This window comes from Giraffa tippelskirchi, chromosome 4, assembly GCF_054371585.1.
Source record: "Giraffa tippelskirchi isolate mGirTip1 chromosome 4, T2T-mGirTip1v1.2.pri, whole genome shotgun sequence".
Classification (NCBI taxonomy): domain Eukaryota; kingdom Metazoa; phylum Chordata; class Mammalia; order Artiodactyla; family Giraffidae; genus Giraffa; species Giraffa tippelskirchi.
The window spans coordinates 106,690,135-106,709,359 of NC_137278.1; positions in this window are offsets into that span (position 1 = coordinate 106,690,135).

Below are 19,225 nucleotides of genomic sequence, written 5' to 3' on the forward strand. Positions count from 1 at the left end.
TTTTGTAAGTTCAGACAAGAAAGAAGCTTGGGAGAGGGAAATGGGGTTTGCAAGACAATTGAACAGTTCCTCAAATGACTTTGCTTGGTGAAAGCTTTGTATAGTAGGAGCACTACTTCCCACCAATAGTTGCGGATCTGGGCTGAGGTAATCAATTCAAAATGGTGTTACTAAGTCCAAAAAAGAAAAAGAAGTTAATAGCATAGAGATGAGAAACCCATCATGTTCTGAGTTTAGAATGAACAGACATGAGGCAGTTTGGAGCTTTGATTGGAAAGTAAGTTTACGGGTCAGAACTCGTGAGTCCAAGAAACTGAAATATAACTCAATCTGGCTTATTTACAAAAAGAAATTTTCCTATATTGGAAAGCATGACCATAACTAGATGGACTTCAGACACGACTCTAATGAGGTTGGAAAATTATATCTTCAAGGAATGATTTCTTTGATCTCTTTTCTCTGTTTCCTTATATATTGGTTTTAATCTGAGAAAGTTCTCCCCCGCAAAGTGTCTGAGACCGCTAACAATGAATTAAAACTTGTGTTTTGTGATTTATTAACCTCAGAGAAAGTGAGCATGTTTTTTTTTCCTGAGAGTGCCATGCAAAATTCATAAGGCTGATTGTTCTTGGCTTGGGTTGGGTTACACATTCATTCTTGAGTCAATTACTATGAATCTCATTAACCACACCTGCTTTCAGCTTTACCTGCAGAAAACAAAGGAGTTGTGGATATTCAATGAAAAAATTGAAATGTTTTTGTCAGTAAAAGAGAATCTAGAAAGGAAGAGCCAACCTGAGTTCACTCCAAATAGGCATAAATTAATCCACTGATAGTAGAGCAATAACAGCTTTATTGTCCCCCTCCCCCCACCTCTAGTTATAAGTAAAGAGGTAACATGATCATTTTGAGATAGTAAGTCATAGAAATAAAATGGACAGCTAACTTATCTAAGTTTATCTTTCTAAGAAATCTCCTCATACAGAACTATAGTATAAAATAAAGATTGATCATATCACTTCTGTACATAACCTACTCCAATGACATGTAAGTTCTCTTATAAGCCAGTCTCAACCAGACCCTATCCCAAATGCTTGTCTAGCAAAAATGCATTTATATTTCAAATAAACGCTTTCTGTAAACAGTTATATATATGCTGTCTTTTCTTGAATTGTCCCTCTCTTTCCTACTTGGCTAGTCAACCTGAAGATTAATTTCAGTAATCATTGTTAATTTCTCACCTCAATATAATTATATTCAACCTAAGATTGCAGGAATTTAACAGGAATGTTAAGAGTCTCTTAAACATTATGAAGTCAAGTGACTAAGGAGAGAATCTCTCTTTATAATAGCCTTATTCAAACTGATGCTCCTTGCTCTTGGGATAAGAGCTTTGGATTTAATAAAGTAAACCCAAATTTAGGAAACACAAAAGAACTCTCTAATCTATTTTATCAAGCCCTTCACAAACACCCACACACTCTTTTTGCCTCTGTCCAAACAGGAAAATGGGCCCAAAGAAATATCAATTTGACTAGGTTTTCTGCTATCAAGGATGAGCAGTAATAACTTCTGTTCTGCCACTCATTGTACCTCCTTTCACTCTTTTTAGCCACTAATAAACTCCTTTTATTATTACTGTTAACAATTGGCTCCTTTAGAAAACTTTCCAGGGAACTTTCTTGGTGGTCCATTTGTTAAAACGTCACCTTCTGATGCAGGAGTGTGAGTTTGATCCTTGATGGGGGAGCTAAAATCATGTATATCTCACAGCCAAGAAACCTAAGCATAAAACAGAAGCAATACTCTAACAAATTTAATAAAAACTTAAAAAATGGCCCACATCAAAAAAAATTTTTTTAAGAAAACTTTATATAACCCCATTCAGTGAGGAAGAACTAGAAGTGCCCTAGTTTGGTTTTAATTTACTTTTTTACTTTCTCCACTATATTGCATGTTCTTTCAGATCAAAGGACATCTCTTTTATTCCCAGAAGCTGGCAAAATGTATGTGAAGTCTTTGGATATATAGATAAATGAATTGTTAGATGGATGATAGATGATGGACATGTAGATGTTACAGTAGAGACTGTCATTGTCGCTTCCTCTCTCTACCTGTATTCTGCAGCATTTCCATCTCACACTGTTGAAAGTGTTGGCCCAGGTACCAATTAATATTTACCCCCTTCTCTTGAGAATGCATTTGTTTCTGTGCCTTTCAAATCTCAAACCTTGACCAGTGATTGACTAAGGTGGAATTATTGCCAAAAAGTAGGACAAATTCTATGGTGCAATTTGTGCTATAAAATATCCCTCATGGATCAGACCAAAGCAAGTTTCCAAGAGAGTCATAACCATGCTTAGATTTTTCCCTGCTTTGACCTGATTCTTTTCCTTCTCTTCTTCTGAGAGCACTCCCACAAAAAAATCATTTGAACAAGACCTCTTTATTTCAGGTTCCACTTCTAGAGAACTGTCCTAAGATAGATGAATAGATAAACAAACAAATAAATGGATGGGTGGATGGATAAATGAATGAAGTAACACTTTGGGGAGTTAGATGTGAGTATAAAAAAGACTATTTATTAAGGTCAGGACTAAAAGTGCAAGATTGCATCATGAATACTGGAACTCGAGCTGGAGCTGAAAGATCTGTGACAACATTTGAGAAGCAAAGAAATCAAATACAGACATAGAATCATCCTGGAAATATCCTTGAATCTTGGTAATCAAGTATGGTCTAAGACCCAACAACAACTGTAATTCAAAAACACACAGCCAGGTAGGGCAAACTAGACAGCATTTCCACAATCAGCAAGACCCAGATGTTGGTCAAATACAAGTAGATGGACTTCAGGCCCAGGTATCTTGAAAATATTCCATCCAGGTTAGAACACAATCTTTTTTTCTTCTGAAAGCAAGAAACAATCTCAACATGCAGTGCTGCAACACTTTACTTTTGTAGTTGTAGTTTTATGTACAGGAATCTTTAATATCTTTTTCAATATCACAGTGTTGATCTGTAAATTTCTATATAACCAGTGAAACTTGGTCAACAAACCCCTCTAGCTTAAAAAATATTGTGTTGTGAAGTGAAATGTAAATGTGATAGTATGTAGCAAATATGAACATCAAGAGAGGATAGTCATAAAATATTATGTCATATATCTGGGTACTCTTTCCCCATAACAGAAGATAATTATTATTGTCTATTGAATAAATTTCAATAAACTTCAATAATACAGAAGGATATGAGGACTAACGAATACTATAACAACAGGAGAAAGCCCAAGACTTTCAGTGGCAGAAGCACTAGGAATTAAGGTGGAAAATGTTACTCAGTATGTTGTAGATTCGTTTAAAACAAACTCTGACAAGATGGAGATCTGAATGCAGGAATTTGGGGGAAATGTGCTCTCAAGAATACCACCTGCTGGGACTTCCCCAGGGGTCCAGTTAAGACTCTGCTCTCCCAATGCAGGGTGGCCTGGGTTGGATCCCTGGTCAAGGAACTAGATCCCACATGTTGCAATGAAGATCCACAATGCTGCAACTAAGACCTGGAGCAGCTAAATAAATTTAAAAAATAAATAAATCAATCAATAAAAACACCACCTGTAAAGGAGAGAAGAAACAGAACTGAGCAGATAGAGAAATTGAACTGCTGCTGCAATTGATACAGATGACTCGGGCAATCCCAGTGGCACTCTGAGATGGGAAGGGTGGGAATGGCCATGTAATGAATAGAGGGAAAGGGGTGGGACTTTGTATCCCAGACTGGACTAATCAGAAGTAGGTAGATGGGCTACTTCCAAGAGAAAAATTATGACTAGGTGAGGCTACTCCCAGTTTCAAGAAGGGATGGGCTCTAAGCCGTTGGGTACCTATATCTTAGCATTTGGAGGATCTGGAAAGTGTCCAACAATACCACCACATCTGGTGTGTGTCTGTGTGTAGAACTTGTGTATTCCACTGTTTCAGCCTTCCTGTTAAAAAGACTGTTTGTTGTTGGATTTTTGTTTTTTTTTTTCCTGTATGCCTGCTTTTGTAAACTCATTCACGCTATCAAAACCTTCTCAAGGGAGTAAAATCCAAGCAAACTCTGTAAGATAATGGTGTTGTTACTCTCACAGATTTATCCAGGTGGGACATTTACAACCTGCTTTAGTAAAATTCTAACTGCAACTGGAGCAGCAGAGGAGCATGTTTTCTACAGATTGGTGTAATCCTTTTACATCAGAAACTATTAAAAATTGCCAAACTCACTTTTGCATTTTAAACTTTGTTTACTTTCAACCAGAAACATGAAGCTATTTTAGAAGCAATATCCATAAAAAATCAAAATAACATCTTATGGCAAGCTAACAGGTTCATGAAAAATTCCAATGTTAAAAAGTGTGAAGAATAAATAACTTAAGTTCCCCTTATTAAGATTTTTGTGCAGAATGAATATATAGAAATTATACAAAAAAAACCCAAATAAACAACTCTTCCCACTGCCTAATGACTAAAAATACCCAGGAAATGAATAATTTGATTTATAAAATTTTAACAGAAATATCCTAAATATTTATAACCTAATACTAGCTATCACTGGATTTAGTTATTTTTACTTGCAATATGTGTCTCTAAAATTCATTTTAAAAATCCTATCAAAACAATGTAACACTTGTCTCACTCAGTATATACTTTCACTAAGAAATTATTTTCATTAATTATCGCCAGGTTTGCATATTTCCTTCTCACAGAACTTCTGATTCCTAAAACTCTGAATTTTCTCCAAAGGTCGTATTCTCGAAGACAAATTTTATGTTTATATCATTGACTGTGTGGATGATTTCACAGGTGTGTATTTATTTCTAAGCTCATTAAATTGTATTTATTAAATATGTTCAACTTGTTGTAATGACTACCATACCTCAATTAATTTTTTTTAAAAAAGCAAGCAAGCAGAAAATGCCTGTTTCTTTGCCACTGCATTCCTAGCAGCCTTTGACTAATTACCATAATCAGACAGAATAGCTGTTATCCCAAGACATAAGCTTATAGGCCAAAGAGTTCAAACACATTAAAATTAAAAAAAGTCTAAATAATACATAAAGCATTAAGTAAGATTATTAGAACATTTTGATAAATATAATTTCTATAGAAAATATTCTCAATAGTGACAAAATTGTATTCTTAAACAAAACAAGGGTAAGAAGTCATACAAATATCCAAGTAAAATATGAGTTATGCATATAACAATGATTGAAATAAAGAGCAAAGAGATGTGATACAATAGAAAAAAAAATGAGCAAGATAATCAGTGTGAGTAGCTCTCTAAGAAAACAAAAGAAAAGGATAAAAAGTAAAGCTCAAGATATGTGTAGACTAGAAGTAGAACAAAGATAATGTGAGTTCCAAAAGAGAATGGAAATAAATGAATATATATATATATATATATACACACACACATGCATATATATGTTTATACACATACAAATAGGGAGAGATATATGATAAAATGATTATAAACGTCAAATAAAGAAGACTAAGTGTCTCAGATTTACATTATTCATAGAGTGCAAAGCATTTTATATAAACGGAAAATAACATACACTTGTAAACTTAAAATAAAAGCTTCCAGAAAAAATAGAAATGTTACCTACAGAGCAGTGAAACTCTGACATCAGAATTCTCAGCAGCAATCCCAGATGTAAAAATTAAATTGAGTAATAATTATAAAGTGGTTGATAGAAAATAACTTTAAATATAGATTTATATATCCAAATGAATTTAAGTGATAGATACCACAAAAGACTTCAAAATTAGCCACCAGAAACCCACTTTGAAAACGCTCTTGGAGGAATAAGAAAATCAATCCAAGAAAATGCTGCAAAAAAAGTAAAAATGATTAAATAATTGTACAAAGTATATTGCTGTCTAACTTGTCAAGTAAACATTCATATAATTATATATATAAATATATATGCATGTATACATGTTCAGTTCAGTTCAGTCGCTCAGTCATGTCCGACTCTTTACGACCCCATGAATTGCAGCACACCAGGCCTCCCTGTCCATCACCAACTCCCGAAGTCCACCCAAATCCATGTCCATTGAGTCCAACCATCTCATCCTCTGTCGTCCCCTTCTCCTCCTGCCCCTAATCCTTCCCAGCATCAGGGTCTTTTCCAATGAGCCAACTCTTCGCATGAGGTGGCCAAAGTATTGGAGTTTCAGCTTCAACGTCAGTCCTACCAATGAACACCCAGGACTAATCTCCTTTAGGATGGAATGGTTGGATATCCTTGCAATCCAAGGGACTCTCAAGAGTCTTTTCCAACACTGCAGTTCAAAACCATCAATTCTTCTGTACTCAGCTTTCTTTATAGTCCAACTCTCACATCCATACATGACCACTGGAAAAACCATAGCCTTGACTAGACGGATTTAGTCGTTAAGGCCTGTTTAACTCGTTTGCAACCCCATGGAATATATATGCAAAAAATTAGTTCAGAACAACACAGAACTATATTTCTAGACAAAAGAAACAAGAGGAGATATGAAAATGGAAAAATTGTAAACATGTTATATAAATAGTGTTTTTCTGGGGAACAAAGAGGAGTAGCAGGGTATGATATAAGTAGATGACAGATATGAAGTGCCCGTTATGCCATGTTAAAACAATATGGGTTTTATGAAGCCTTGGACAGATTTAAGTGGTAAAGGATTTTGATGTGTAGAGATTTTTTAAATGATAATTCTTTCAGTAACTGAGATGAATTTCAGCTTTACCGGAAGAAGCTATAGTGAAATTAAAGTTAAGAAGTCAATTTATTATACTATATCATACCATATATCTTATCATATTATATTAAATTACATTAATATATTATTATATTATATATTATACTAGCTTTTTTGGTAGGCAACTTGGCCAAAATAGAGCAAAAGCAGTGAGAATGTGTAGATGAGAGACTGGGAGACCAGTTGGTTTAATAAATGAATGATATTTATTAAAGACATTGACCTAGAAAAATACTAAATCTTCAATGTAGAGTTAAACCCTTGGTTTCTTCCTTTAAAAATTCAATTCTAATTTCCACTTGTTCTCTCACATAAGTGTCTCATTCCAGTAACCCATACCAATACTCATGTTCCAGTTTTCTTGACATTCAGAGGAATGCCTCCTTGGCCTGGAGACCATAAAACATTCGAAACCATGACAGGAAAATCCTGTCTGGGTTGTCCAATTTATTGAGGAAGAAAACATTATCAACATTAAGATATACATCTAGTCCATAAACAATGGCCTGAGGTCATGAGAAAAGGTCGGGGGATGGAGACAATGTTTAAGGGAAACTTAAGGACTGCGAGATCAAAAAAGGCTATAAAATTGACAAACTATGCATGACGACTTTTAAACTGATTGGTCAGGGATTGAATACATTGGGAACCCTAAACCAACCAAAAGCAAACAGATCAATATTGGCAAAGATATAAACTGTTGTGATTTCTGCTGTCTCAGGGCACATTTCCCCCCCTCGGTGTCTATGCTGGGAGCTTTGTACTTCTACTCTTTGAAATAAAATTTTGCCTGTGTGAGTGTCTGCATGTCCCTGAATTCCATTCTTCAGCTTCACGGATAAGAGCTTTGATTCCCATTTCAACATGACATTGCAAAGGCAGGTTGATGTTAGAGGAGGTGTGGAGTAGAAATACTGAGTTCTTAATATTTTGTACTTTATGCTTACAAAGCCTGTGAAACATTCAAGTTGACTTTTCTCTAAGCCATCTGGAGGTGAACCAGAGTGGTGCAGATGTGAAATGCAGGTTTGAGAACATTAAGGCAGAGTGGATAAAAGTGGATAATTACTATCACAGTAAGCGACTGGTCAGCAAGGAATGTGAAGCAAGAGGAGAACAAGGCTGTAGGTGGGAGCCTAGAGGGTATACGTGCATTAAAGGTAGAAAGTGGTAGTTGCTCAGTCTTATCCAACTATTCATGACCCTATGGATTGTAGCCCACTAGGCTCCCCCTGTCCATGGAATTCTCCAGGCAAGAATATTGGAGTGGTTAGCCATTCCCTTCTCCAGGGGATCTTCCAGACCCGGGGATCGAACCCAGGTCTCCTACATTACAGGCAGATTCTTTACAGTCTGAGCTACCAGGGAAGCCCAAAGGAACACAAACCACAGTTAAATTCTCTTCTAAAATGAGTTAGAGAAATTAATGTGAAAAAGACCTTCTAAGGAATACACTATAAAGCTTTAATCTATAAATACATAAAATGTAAATACTGTTAAATATGCCGAGAAAACTAATAAGCCGTTCTTACTGAAATAATTTTTAGGGTATTGTTTAATCTGCTAATATCAGGAGGAGTTTTATAAACATATGTTTCTAAAAAGTAAGACTAAAACCAATTGATATCAGGGCATCAGTTTAACAAAGGATTAGAATCTTAGAGTTTGTTTACTAAGGTTGCTAATACATGTAGAGATGACTGGCTTACAGGTAAGAAACCATGAATATTTAACATAGTGTAGAAGTGGGCAATGTTTTTGTTTTCATAAGTATATTAAACCAGTATTTCAAGAGAGTGTATAGTCTGTATAACTAGTGCAATATTTAATAATATTATTTAGTGATTTAGCAATGTACCCATCTTAGCTACAGAGCTGTTCTAAAAGGTTAATCTTTACCAATATTTTAAAAATTGTTACATGGATTGTAACTGGGGAAAAAAGAAGTATGGTTTGCACTGACATATGCCAGCAGGTGTTCAGCATTGCTTGCAGACACAACCAGAAAGGGTGTAAATCTACAAAGGAGATGGAAGAGTAACTTGAAACGAAGTTAATTGCATATATTGCTAAAAACAGAAGCATTCATCCTAAGTATTTATGGACAGAATTGATCTTCTCTCCTTTTGTGTACTCTCATATACTACATCCCTAGTGTATTCATCAGTGTGAAGGACTGGGAGAAGAAATAGGTTTCAAAAATATGATTGTAATACCTCACTATCGTTCAGAGGACCCATGAGAAAGCATGAAGCAAAGGATAATAATTATGCATTTAAAATGATTAAATACTAATGCTGCGAACCTCACAAGTGATGAAATGATGAAATAAATTACTGGTACTTTAATCCAAACACATTTAGATTAACAGGATATCTGTAAGACAGTTTGATTAATGCCTTGTTCTTGCTCAGTACAGCACCACCCAGAATTCAAGAGCCTTTATACCTGGTACCCTCTTTATTAATTGGCTGGTTTCTGTACATGCATTAGACTGTGCTGTGAAGTTAACAAAAGCTTCTTATTCAGACACACATAAATAATTAAGAGTTTCAAAATTTGTCAGAATGGCACAGTAGAAGTAATAGATATGCTTTGGACATTAATAATAATTTTTAAATGGAAAATTTCTTTTTTCTAACTAAAAGATGTGTCTACATCAGAGAAAGTTATAATTTAGATAGGATAATGGAAATGTTAAGTCAGCTTTTCATTAAATTTCATTGTTAAAATATTATATCAAACAGATATATCATATTTTATGTAACTTTTTACTATAGACATTTATCATTTAACATAGGATGAAAACAGATATATATGAAATACATTTTCTTAAAATTTTCTTTTCAAGTTGACATTAAAATTTTACATTACCACAAAATTCTTCTGAGACAAGTAAACACTCTTGGCTTTTGTGCATTGTGGACAAAACTTAAAATATTTCAAATAATCTTAAATTGTCAGAGGTTGCACACGATAAAGGAAGGAAAGAAATTTCCCTTGATTCCGACGCCAGATGTATATTCCTAGTCCACAGCCACTTCATACCAGCCAGTCAGTTCAGTTCACTCGCTCAGTTGTGTCTGACTCTTTGTGACCCCATGGACTGTAGCACGCCAGGCCTCCCTGTCCATCACCAACTCCCGGTGCTTGCTCAAACTCATGTCCATTGAGTCAGTGATGCCATCCAATCATCGATCCTCTGTTGTCCCCTTCTCCTCCTGCCTTCAATCTTTCCCAGTATCAGGGTCTTTCCCAGTGAGTCAGTTCTTTGTATCAGGCGGCCAAAATATTGGAGTTTCAACTTCAGCATCAGTCCTTCCAATGAATATTCAGGGTTGATTTTCTTCAGGATGGACTGGTTGGATTGCCTTGCAGTCCTAGGGACTCTCCGGAGTCTTCTCCAACACCACAGTTCAAAAGCATCCATTCTTTGGCACTCAGCTTTCTTTATAGAGATTAAAATAGTCCTCTACTTCAGTTTCTATATCTACAAAAGAGACCCATCACATTGCATATAAAGATTAACTTCATTACTTTATTTGTTGTATTTTTCTATTTGTTTCTACCAAAGTGGAACAAAACATTGCTTTTAAACAAAGCTGCATATTTATTGTCTAGCTGAAAAGTATAATACTATTTTCTTCAGAGAAAAAGAACAAAAATCCTCTTGAAATGATCCAAGAAAACTGTGAGGAATAAGAAACTACTTTAAGTGCTCTTTTTCCCCTAAATAAAGCAAGACACACTCCACATCCTCATTGCCATATCCCAGCCATGATATATACTAATACTCTTTGTGTTTTCCAAACGCACATTTATCCTAAAGAACAAGATGCAACATGCCCCTGCCTGACTTCTGGAAAGCAATTTACCTGAGGTTTTTAGACATCCTCTTAAAAATTACCTTAATAACATATCAAAACTAGTAATCCAATGGGATTTAAGCATTGTCTGATGCCTGGATAGATTAGCAGGTCAAGTGTCATACTAGTATTCTTGGATCACTTGTATAAATGATTGTCACTGAAGCATGTTACAATCATTAAATTTGTAATTATCAGTAGTTGATAATTCATCAATACTTACAAATTTGAAAAATTAATTTATCTAAAGTACTATAAGAAACAGAGACAATTACTCCAATAAAGAAGAGAGAGGGGTAATATTCCAAATGTTTTCGATGCTAAACAAATAGTCTTAATTTGCATTCATTCTTTCTGCAAGTATTTTATTCTTCACCTCTCTCCTATGCTTTAACTTCTGCAGGACAAACTGAGCTGAGTAGAAACAATTATCAGACACATGACCTCTGCTTCTTATTTTCTGAATGTACTCATTCATTGAGAAAGGAAATGACTGTGAACAGGGCCAAAAGTAAGGTTTGGGGGCATTCTCAGAACTGTATATCATCTGCTCTTACCTCCCACAAGACTGTAGATCTTTACATTTTGCTTCACTTCAATACTCTATTGCTTCTGTTCCCACCCTTATCTCTCTAACGTTTCTATGATTTCTGGCCCCCTCACTTCCTCAGGCTCCCCCATGCAGACATCTTATTATTCTATATGGATGGGCTAGGGTTGCTTGCCTCCAGCCTTTGAACTAGAAATGATGACTTCAGTCCAGAAAGCTCTTTGCCTCTTACCACCTTTCAGTATTTAATTTTCTGTTTGAAGTCTGCTCAAGTGTCACTTTCTGAAGGAAGCTACTCTGACAATCCTATTTAAACCATAACCTTCTCACTTGCTTCCTCTCCTGAACCCCTTTATCCTACTTTACATTTTTCAACAGCCTCAGAACTTTCTACACTAGAACTTTATTTTATTGTCTTTATTCATTTACTATCTATTAGATAATTTGGTCACAGGTCATGTGAAGAGCCGACTCATTGGAAAAGTCCCTGATGCTGGGAAAGTGAAGTGAAAGTCGTTCAGTCATGTCCAACTCTTTGCAACCCTGTGGGCTATATAGTCCATGGAATTCTCCAGGCCAGAATACTGGTGTGGGTAGCCGTTCCCTTCTCCAGAGTATCTTCACATCCCAGGGATCAAATCCAGGTTACCCGCATTGCAGGTGGATTCTTTACCAGCTGAGCTACCAGAGAAGCCCGATGCTGGGAAAGATTGAAGACAAAAGAGGGCGGCAGAGAATGAGATGGTTAGATAGCATGACCGACTCAATGGGCATGAACTTGAGCCAACTCTGGGAGATCGTGGAGGACAGGGAAGCCTTGTGTGCTGAAGTCCATAGGGTCGCAAAGAGTCGAACATGACTTGACAACTACATTAGATGTGTCTAGATTGTATATTTGTTATGTCTACCTTTAAATCTTTCAAATTCATAGGAGAGGGCCAAGCTCATAATGAAAATTCAAAAATACTTTTAGAATAATTAAAGACAGTTACCTAGCTAAACTCAAAATGATAACATGAGCACAAAATATATTATAAAATACTAGAAACTTTAGAATGTCTCAATTGTATGTGATTGCAGTTACCATTTATTCCACTTACTTATTTTGTAGCTGAAGCATCAGACCTTGTGAGGTTAACTGATTACTAAGAATCAACAAGCATCTGACTTTTAGTATAGGTATTCAGGAAACGTCCAATTTCTTGAAGCACGTTACTCAAATCACAATCACATGTATTTAGTGTTTAACACAACCTGTTATTTTAAACTTATTATAGCAGACTTTAACACATTTCCATCTGGATTATCTTTAAACATCTCCTTTTTTTAGCCTTTAGTTGTAGGGTTTCTTTATGGTTTGATGTGTTTTAACCTCCTATTTTACATCTAGTAAAATCCAAGATTGCTTTTCCCCTTGATTCTATGTTCACTAAGAGAGCACCACCAAATACACACCTTGTCTACACAGCAAAATTACATTTTCTGGAAATTGCTTATATTAATCAAAGTTCATAAACATAGAAACTGAGTTTGGATAGGAAGCATAAACATAACAGAATGATTAACTAGCCTCTGATGAGAGTTTCAGCCGTGCATATAGAGGACATGAAGAACACAACAGGTGCCAGGAAGACCTATAGTTTGGGATGCTGGATTATCTGCTAAGAGATACACACTGGGTTTTCTGCCCTTAACTTTATGCCCTGTAGTAGACTGTAAGAAAGGAGGCAGAAAAAATTCAGGAGAGAACTCCTTTGCAGCAAGTTGCAGAGTGATGTGCAATCTGGAGTGGGAGGTGGTGGTCTTTTCTCTAGGATGAATGAGAGGGGCTTAACGGTGATTGTTCAAAGACATTCATGACAGGATCACCTGAAGGCCGAGGTTCAGGGGGCCTTATAAATGACCCACATGTGAAAGCCTGAGGCTAGGACTGTGGCTGAAGCTGACTTGGCTCCAGTGCAGATTAAAGGGAGTTACATTGGAAGATACTGTATTTCCATTGAAGGAGGGCAAAGTTACTAGTACTGAAACCTGGTTAGTGTATAGGAAGGCTGCTAGTTTGGGATTAGCTCAAAAAAGATTGTTCCAAAGAAACAAAGCAAGAGGGATAAAGGTTATGAAACAAAGTAACATAGATACTGGAGCCATAATGAACCTTGCACTTTTTGCCTACTGTGAAATTAAATGTTGCACGATATATTTCATTCTTTACAATACCACATCCATTTACAAGTGAAATAATGAGAAAAATGTGAAAATCTTTTGATAATATATTATTAAACAAATAAAACCCTTAAACATATATTGTTTATAGGTCAAGATTCACAGACATTTGTCATATAACCATCATTCCTTCATTTATGACAATTTTCTGTTTGATAAGCTGCAACTATGTTCCTAGGTCTTGATACCACACCTGCTTTTCTTATTTCATCCCAAAAGATAGTTTATATAAGATACAACATGAGAAGAAAACAAATTATGCAAGTTGTTACTTTCTTACATTTCTATAATAGAGAAAGCCCAACTGTCAGTGTCCCAATTACATTTGTATATCATCAAATAAAAGTCATTTAGGTCACAAATCATGGAGTCAAAACATCTCATCTCTTTGAAAGCAGTGATAAAGTTGTATCCATAGAGTTTGACTATGAAACAACAGCATTTGTCTCCCCATCTGACCTTGAATGAATTTGAAACAAAATTAAAGAAATATGGGAGACTGAAAACAGAAACATCAGTATTATCTTCAGTAGGAAAAAAAAAAGGGGAAGATTTTTAAAAAATAAGCACTTTTAACTGATTGTTGCCTGTTCGTTCTAAATGATAATTTCACCACAAAATTAAAATGTTCTGTTTATTAATTATAAGAAAAGAAATATATGGCTATCATTTATGATACTTATTAAAATTCTAATAAAAATATAATATTTTATCATTCTAGAATTTATTCAGTGACTTCTGTTAGTGATGCTTTCATATGTAAAACATACTGGCCTATTTATCATTTCATTTATTTTCTCTTAGTGACTTTTATTTTTTTCTTCTATAGGTATTTTTATTTTATGACCATTTTTTTTGAATCTGAAAGCTATACATGTACAGAAGAGTTGCAACCATAATGCAATGAACTTCCATATATCTTTCACTCATTGTTATTACTTTATTTTCTTTGCTTTCTATCTCTGATAAAAGTAATACAAATATAACAGTAAGTGCTATTATTGTATGTGTGTGCTTTTTTTATGGAGCCATTTATGTTGCAAACTTCATGGCCTTTTATTCCAAACACTGTAGCACATGTTTCTCAGGAATAAAGATATCCTCATTATATTTGTAAGCAACAATGGGCTCCTACTTGCTGAATACAAAAATTGGACAAACATCCATGCCTAGTCATAGGCTATAGAAGGTCTTTTTTTAATTGGCATATAAGTGCTTTACATTGTTGTATTGGTTTTTGCTATATAACAAAGCGAATCAGTTATGTTGTTTCTGATTTGTCACTAAGTCATGTCTGACTCTTTGAGATCCCGTGGACTGCAGCCGCCAGGCTCTTCTGTCTGTAGGTTTTCCCAGGCAAGAATACTGAAGTGGGCTATATGTGAATGTATGTATGTGTGTATATGTATATACATATCTCCTCCCGTTTGAACCACTCTCTCACTCCTCCCCCATCCACCCCTCTAGGTCATCACAGAGCACTGAACTGAGCTCCCTGTGCTGTGCAGCAGCTTCCTACTAGCTACCTATTTTACGCATCATAGTCTTTACCACTAATTTACGGGAGGTAAAATTAAGAGCTCATCTACTCTGCAACAAACAGGTTCAGAGGAAGAGAGTTAAGAAGAAGCCAGCTGTACATGACCAATTTCTCCTTCTTAACTGGACAGTATGTTAAGTCATGGTTTAACCCCTTGGCAAAAGAGTTTGAAGGTGGAGAGCTGCCAGAAGGGTTGTGCAGTACATTAGTGGAGCTATGTGGATAATAACATCAATAGCATGAAAGAAGCTTGTGTTAAAAAATGTATACTAATGCATATATATGGAATTTGAAAGATGGTAACGATAACCCTATATGCGAGATAGAATAAGAGACACAGATGCATAGAACAATTTTATGGACTCTGAGGGAGAAGGTGAGGGTGGGACGTTCTGAGAGAATAGCATTGAAACATGTATATTATCATATGTGAAACAGAACACCATTCCATGTTCGATGCATGAGACAAGGGCTCAGGGCCGGGGCAATGGGATGACCCAGAGGGATGGGATGGGGAGGGAGGTGGGTGGGGGGTCCAGGAAGGGGAACACGTGTAAACCCATGGCTGATTCATGTCAATGTATGGCAAAAACTATTACAATATTGTAAAGTAATTAGCCCCCAACTAAAATAAATAAATTTATAAAAAATAAATAAATAAATAAATTTTAAAAAAATGTATCACATATTTTCAATGTTGTAAAGTTTTAATGTGTTGAGGAGGTTAGATATATGAAAATACCTTTCACTAAAAATAATAAAAAAAAATACAGATGGTTCTTAACCACAGATAAGCTACTAGGTCTCATTCATAATAAAAAGAAATGTAAATCAAAACTGCACTATGATACCATTTCTCACCTATTAGTTTGGCAAATATTAAAACTTTGAAAACATACTCTGGTGACACACCAGTGTAAATATAGGCATTAACACATCACCAGAGGGAGTACAAAATTTGCACAGAAATGTCACATTGTCTATCAAAATTACAGAGGCTTTTACTGTTTGACCTCACTTCTAGAAATATATCTCAAAGATGTGCAGGCAAAAGTACCACCAAGAAAATAATCTAGAGACAAAAAGAATTGAAAAGAAATTATCTGCTTTGGTGTTAGCGTTGCAAATATCATTTTGAGAGTGTTGTGGATATTGTGGAATAATGCAAATGACTAATAATATTGAGAACTAAGATGTTCTATGTGGAAGTACAGACGAACAGATGTAAGATTAACAAGGTTAAGCAAATATCATTTAGGACTAAATTTGAATAATAACTATCAGGAATTAGTAATATAGATCTCATGAAATATGTGTAGCTATGTACAGGAAACAATTAAGTCTTGATTTGGAGATATATTAATACTGCATGAGCTTGGGACATCTTTTCACACCAGAAAGCAAGTCAGATAAATTACTTGAGCTAATAGAAACTATATTCACACTCTTCTGCCTAGTTGTTAGGATACTAATCCACCACACCCACTACCAAACAATCTGAGGAATCCTCTGGCTCAGAGGTTAAAGCGTCTGCCTCCAATGCGGGAGACCTGGGTTCGATCCCTGGGTCAGGAAGATCCCCTGGAGAAGGAAATGGCAAACCACTCCAGTATTCTTGCCTGGAGAATCCCATGGACGGAGGAGCCTGGTAGGCTACAGTCCATGGGGTCGCAAAGAGTCGGACACGACTGAGCGACTTCCCTGTCCTGTCCCTGTCCTGTGCTGGACTACAGACAATGGGGGAGGGAAAGAGAGCTACAGAGAGTTTGACATCTGGTCAGTTCTCAGGCAGTTTTCTCTGATGAAAGATGTTAACAATTAGATGATGCTTTTAGGACAATACCACTCCGCCATCGTTTTCTGAGAAAGATTTGGCAATAATGAAAATAGCGTGTAACTAGCATTTCCTTTCCTTTGGAGAAGGAAATGGCAACCCACTCCAGTACTCTTGCCTGGGAAACCTCATGGACTGAGGAGCCTGGTAGGCTGCAGCCATGGGGTCGCGAAGAGTCAGACACGACTGAGCGACTTCACTTTCACTTTTCACTTTCATGCACTGGAGAAGGAAATGGCAACCCACTCCAGTGTTCTTGCCTGGAGAATCCCAGGGACGGGGGAGCCTGGTGGGCTGCCGTCTATGGGGTCGCACAGAGCCGGACACGATTCAAGTGACTTAGCAGCAGCAGTAGCAGCATTTCCTTTGTGCAAGAGGGTTTTGAAGACTTTTCCTATATCTACTAATCTAAAAGGTCAGTGTGAGCACTGACCTTGGACTGTTAAACATTATTATTATAACAATTTTACAGATGAGTAAACTAAGATACAGACAGATTAAGTAGTTTACTCCAGGACATAGAGCTAGTAAGTGGTACACTCAGGTTCTAAATCCAGGCAATGTGAATGTAGAACCCACACGGTTAATCATCATTCCATACTACCATCCAGCACCTCTCAGTCAGGCTTTATGAGGAGCCATTGACCCTATGCATGTCATAGGAAACACCCATCACTTGGGAAAGAATACTGAGAACTGTAAAAATGCTTTAACCTAGTGCCATGAGTAAAAGAATAGTTATCACTGCCATTCTTTCTTTGTTCATAACACTCTCACCACCACACACATGCACAAAAATCTCTTTTCCTTTCTAAGAACTTCAAACACATATTATTTAATTAAGAAAAAACCTCTGGGTCAGTGGAAAGCTTAAACTTTAAATCAATTGAACTGGTATGTAAAACTTTGTAGAGAATATAGATTAACTAATTCACCAACTATCACCAAGAAAGAAATTAACATAGCTGAGATTTGAATATGTGGTTATAAGATGCTAAAGTCACACATATGTTTAAATACTGCTACATCAATCTTTTACCGTGAATCAGCTGTATAATCTCTCCTGTCCCACAAGGATGTTATAAACAGAAATGGATATAATAACTCCCACCTAAAAGACTCAAATGCACAGTAGTATTACTTTATCGTTTTCACTTTTTTCTCTTTTATCATCATTTTAACGTTCATTTATTCACATTTTGCTTGTTAGCTTACAATGATGATGATGTTGGCAATGGTAATACCACTATAAAAGGGTAAAAAGAAAGAAGAGAAGGCAAATAGAGAGAAAACACGTTAATCTTTCTTTTTTTGTGTGTTACTCCTATATAAGAAAGAAGTTTTTCACTATGAGGAACCAAATAGAGGCTGTAAATGAGGAATGCAAATGCCAGTTGTAAAATGATCATGTTCCTGTGGCCCTTAGATAATTAGACATTCAGTTTACTTATTTTAATAAACATAAAGACTTGAGTGCTGTTGCCTTTCTCCAGAGGATCTGATGATTTGGTTCAGTTACAGTCCTGTGCTGTGACAATGAGAGTAAGCATACTTCATCTGCTGCTATAATAGTGCCTCATAAGATGGCACCAGTGATTTTTTCTGAAGTTAACTTCTGTAGAAGAAATATCTTTTAAGAATGGTCTTTCATTAGCTGTTAAATAATTTTTGTCTCAAACAGTTTTCTGCAGGTTGAGCTGTCTAGATTTTATAAATATAATAAATAAATATTTATGAAATAATCTCTGCTTGCTTGTAGAAATAAAATGAGAGTGGATGAGTAAATTGGGTGAAAGATTTTCCAACCCTTATATATCCTCAGAGAGTAACTGGCTCAACTATTTTCTAAAATGCATGTTTCATTTACATCCATTTTGATAATTACCTTTTTACTTTCTATGATATAGAAAATCAGTTTAAGTGTAGATACAGTCTAGCACTTATGTGACAGAATCCTAAATGTCCCCAAGAGTAGATTGAAGCTTCAGTTAGTTTCTAAGTAACATTAATGCCACTAATCTCTAGAGTGTAGTGTATCCTTTACATAACAAGCATCTTCTGGCAGCTTTATTAATGGATTATATATAGTAATATTTCTGTCTATAAAAAACAACAAATGGGACTGGAAACTTTTGGCATATCTGGAAGCCTGTCTGTCTCTAATGTACCTCAGTGATAATAAACTGATTATTCTCAATTACTTAATATAAGAATCCATTAGAGTATAACTGTAAATGTTGTAATGCTGTGAACCTCTTCTTCATATAACTAATGTTTCTGAAGTTTATCAAAGATATTACAAATCTGGCAACCATGCCACTAATGTACATATGGGCAACATGTGACATAACCAACAGGATTTGCTTGGTACCTTGGTCGATATAGAGTACGGCTTAGACATCTAGTCCATACTAGTCTACA